Source organism: Aedes aegypti, unplaced genomic scaffold, assembly GCF_002204515.2.
Source record: "Aedes aegypti strain LVP_AGWG unplaced genomic scaffold, AaegL5.0 Primary Assembly AGWG_AaegL5_hic_scaff_818_PBJ_arrow, whole genome shotgun sequence".
Classification (NCBI taxonomy): domain Eukaryota; kingdom Metazoa; phylum Arthropoda; class Insecta; order Diptera; family Culicidae; genus Aedes; species Aedes aegypti.
This window is the reverse complement of record NW_018736512.1, coordinates 10,349-15,121: the sequence shown is the minus strand read 5'-3', so window position 1 is coordinate 15,121 and position 4,773 is coordinate 10,349. Positions and strand designations below refer to the sequence as shown.

The window sequence follows — 4,773 nt, the reverse complement described above, 5'->3', positions numbered from 1 at the left end:
GCGAACTAGTTAGATGCGTTTTGCGGTGCGACCCGAACTCCACTCACATGTAATCCAGTCCGTCAATCAATCAAACCGGGTTCCACCGAATATGAAGTCTCCTGTCTTTTGGCCGACGGTAGATGGACGCTCGCCCCCGACGCTGATAGGAGCCAGTATTGCCACTTCGGTCAATTATGCAACGTTTGACGAGAGAAGTAATGCAACCCTGGGCCACTCAGACACCAAGGGGTGATATCACACGTTTATCAGTTGTTGTTTTTGCTAAATACCTGTTCCGTATCGATAGCCAATGGGGAGTCCAAAACGCTAATCCAGTGCATTATCTATCTCACGTTACAGAGGTCGCGACGGCCAATGGCGACGGCAAGGACGTTGAGGGAGCCGATGTCAAGGTACGTAATCTGTCCTTTCGCGGAAAAGAGCCTGTTTTCACAGATTGTGTCTTTGTTTTGCGTTTGCAGAAAATTGAAAGTACCCCGATCGATTCCCTTCATTATCAAGTAATGAGTTCTGCGAGCGTTTCAACTACGTATGGCATGCCGAAGTAAGTAAATTGATTACATGTAGGTTCGGTTGATTTGGTGTTAAGAAAAATTGTATTCTTCGCAGCTATTCTGGTTCTGTACCTTACTCGGAAGCTGGATTATGACGATGACACAGCCCACGGTTTCTGTATCACTCGTTCACTTACGCTGGTGTACTTCATGTGCGTCATCGGAGCTATCATTTCGGACAGTTGTTGGGTAAAGTTCAGACGATCTGGTACCTCTCGATCGTCTACGTATGCGGCAGTACGTTGATCGGCATCGGTGCCATCCCAACCTTGGATTTGGATGCCCGGGCGATGACAGTTGTTGGATTATTGCTGATCGCGATCGGTTCTGTGTGGTATCAAACCATGTGTGGCGGCATTCGGAGGAGAACAGTTCAAGATGCCCGAGCAGGCACAAGTACCTGGCTCTGTTACTTCTCGATGTTCTACTTTGCTGTGAACTCCGGATCATTCGTGTCCCACCCATGATTACGCCAATTCTGCGAGAGGATGTCAAGTGTTTCGATTCCGATGATTGTTTCTCGCTCGCCTTTGGAGTACCTGGAATCCTCATGATTACGTCGATCATCATTTTCTTGTTCGGAAAACCACTGTACAAGATCACTGCTCCGGCCGGCAACATGTTCATGAAGGTGTCCAAATGTATCTGGGTACGATGGAACTAGGAAATGCCCCAATACAAAATACTAACTGATTTTCTTTCCCATAGACTGCGATCCGCACCCCGTTCCAAGGAGAAGTCCGTCAACCCTCGTGAGCACTGGCTGGATTACTCGGAAAAGCGATGGGGCCAACAGTTGGTCGACGAAACCAAGATTCTGCTCAACGTTCTACGACTGTACATCCCGCTGCCAGTTTTCTGGGCACTGTTTGATCAACAAGGATCCCGTTGGACCTTCCAGGCTACTCGCATGGATGGCGATCTCGGTTTCTGGACTATCAAACCCGATCAGATGCAGGTCATCAATCCACTGCTAATTCTTATTTTCATTCCTCTATATGAAGTGGGCGTTCTATCCACTTCTGTCCCCTACTCGGAATCCGTCGTCCACTGCAGAAGCTCACCCTAGGCGGTATCTTCGCTGGCATTGCCTTCGTCATCTCCCACGATTGTAGAAATTCAACTTGAAGGCACCTACGCTGTTATGCCCCAAGCGGGTGAGTCACAGTTACGAATCTTCAACGGAATGCCTTGCGAATACAACGTTCAAACTGAGGTTCCGAACCACGATACTTTTATCCTCAAATCGATGGAGATGTTTGAGGAAAAATATATCGCCGTAAATGGAAATAAGTCCTTTACATACACTTTTACCTCGAATACACCTGGCTGCGCTGATTTTACCGACAGATTTGAATTGGAAGAGTACAAGCAGATTTCATACTTGGTCAATAACCGTGACGGCGAACCGAAACTCTTCCGCTACGAGGACAACACTGACAAATCCTCCAAGGGTTTCCCAATGTTCCGAGTACTTGGAAACACCGCTCAGGATCGGCCAATTGTCTTCAAAGACCTTGACGCTGATCCACAATTTGATCGCCAACAGCAACACCACCTATTTCCATGACATCATCGAATCCTATCCATCCCGGTACGAAATCAGCGTGGACAATAAAAAATTGATGGAGTATTCCATGCGACTTGGAGGCGTCTACGCTTTCATCATCTCAGAAAATGGCAACGACTCGTAAGTTCTCCCTCAAACGTTTTCATCCACAAAAATGTCTAACTCTATCATTCCATTCCAGAAAGCTGAAGCTATTGTCGTAACCGAACCGAACTCGATCAACATGCTGTGGTTGGTGCCTCAGTACGTGGTCATGACCCTCGGAGAGGTGATGTACTCCATCACCGGACTGGAGTTCTCGTTCACCCAAGCCCCGGAGAGTATGAAATCGGTACTGCAAGGCTGCTGGCAGCTGACGGTGGCCGTTGGTAATCTGATCGTGGTTCATTGTGGCCGAAGCGAAGATCTTCGAGGCGCAGAAGTGGGAGTTCGTCCTGTTTGCATGTTTGATGTTCATCGATATGGCCATATTTGCCGTGCTCAGCGTACTACTACAAGCCGATTCCGATCAAGAGCTACAGCGATGAAGACGACGCAAACACACGTTACCCATCGAAGATCGCAAAGATGATCGGGGCCTCGAGAATCCCACATTCACCAAGGGCGAATAATTCGGATGCTCGCAAGAGAGATTAAGATCAGACTGTTGTACAGTCGCAGTTATATGTTAAGCCTTATTAGCTAAATAAATTCCTTTTGTTGTAGAATAATCTAAACTAAACGAAAATGGTGTGATTCATCTACTAGAATTTGGAACAAAAAATCGTGTTTCCATACTCTTTCCGCATTATAAAATATGCCTTTACGCTGTTCTACCCAACCCACTCACGTTATTCGAGACGTCGCCACCACACTGTCAATCAATTACGATTTTCCTGCCGTTTTGAAAAGTTTGTTTTGATCATCGTCGATGGAACGCTTGATCGATTCTATCCAAATCACGTTTTGACACCTTCACCGTACTCGCAAGCAGGAGGTAACAGGCAGGCAGGTAGTTGTCAAATCATTTCATCACCTTCTCTATGGCGAATTTGGATGGATTCCTGATTCGCTGGATGGTGCTTTGTTGTTGTTTTTATCGCATTGATTTGTTGCGATTCAGTAGTTATTGGAACAAAGTGAACGCATATCATGCAGTGCAGGTTTCGATGTTCTTTTGTTCTGGCAGAAGACATCGAAGTGATTTGTCTTTAAATCACGCTATTTTTACTTTTGCTTTTTGTCAGGTGCATGCTACCTTTATTGCGAAATTAAATCAGCCTTAAAGAATAATAATCAATTCTTAGTGTAATTGAATATGTATAAAAAAAAACAGATTTTATAATAAATTGGCACTGCTTTTTGTTGATTGAACTCAAAACAAGTCAAAGCTATCAAGCGACAGTAACACTTCAGTGAAAACCAAAACCAAAACAAGAAAAAAGTTATTGGGGTATAGCTCTATATCTCAACTCTCAATTGGTTGCTCTACCAGCTGGCACATTTAATTCACACTTTGTATGGGATTTTCGTTACAAAAAATATTGAAAGTTGACGCTATGTCACTGTTTGGATGGCGTTCAATTAAGCCCAGAACGACAAATACACTAGTTGATACCTTAATGAGCCGAACTTTAGAATTTTGTAACTGGAGCTCATTTTCACTGACATATCGGGTGTTGATAGCTAAGATGAGTATATAACGAAACCAAACTTCAAATTTTCAAATTCACAGATCTAGAGAACCTGACAACCATTAGCGTTGAAAATTTGGTCGATTGGTTACAAGCTCTCCATCGATCTAATTTTCAGCTCGAAACGATGTTTGGTTGCCTAGACTCATGAAAATATGTGGTTTGGCTTCGTTTTATAATCATTTTCAGCTTAGATCAGCAATACCGTAAAATTAGGCTTACCAGATGGGTATCCTTTGGGAAGGACATGTCTGAAGGGTTAAATGAGTTCTCCGTTCGCTCAATAAACTAAAGAACAGAACCTGGAACCTTTTTGAAAAGTTGAACACGAAAATGACATCAAGTATCTCAGTTTTCCTTTAATCTCTACAGTACTGGGTGCCGACATCGTAATCGTTCAATAAATTTCGATGAAATTTTTCAGGTAAAATTTCAAATGTGTTATATTTTTGATTCAGGCATTGACAATTAGAATTCGGGGATGGTTTGGGACTCAGGTCCAAATTTGTTGAGGTACTTAGAGTATTTCATAAAAAATATGAGGGAAATGTAAGAAACTTTATCGAAAACTTTTAAAAATCAATATAACGTTGATTTAATTCACTTTATCACCTGTTTCAATTTGAAGACTATTGTGGTCGTTCCGGGGAACATGATCACCGGATATAGGTTTCGGTAGAGCCTTAAAGTGACATTTCCAAAATATCATGCACTGCTACCTTTAGACGGCTCAACACTCATGATTTTCTACCAAGATATGAATAAATGCCATGTCGTGAATTATAAGTGGTCTGATTATTGCCGGCAATTCAGTGACAGGTTCCGATAGGGCTTCAAATGACCACTTTTGGGACCTCTTGTGCAGTTTTCATGTGCGGCTTGAATAACATGATTTCTTTTGCATAGATTTGAATATAACCCTTCTCACATGTTTCATTTTCTGTTTTCCCCTACAGCACAACCGGAAAAGAGC

At 43.3% G+C, this 4,773-nt stretch overlaps 1 pseudogene; it reads left to right on the top strand.

Moving 5' to 3' along the window:
• Positions 1 to 506: 506 nt before the first annotated feature.
• Positions 507 to 2,854, top strand: LOC110681411 (annotated as a pseudogene).
• Positions 2,855 to 4,773: the final 1,919 nt, after the last annotated feature.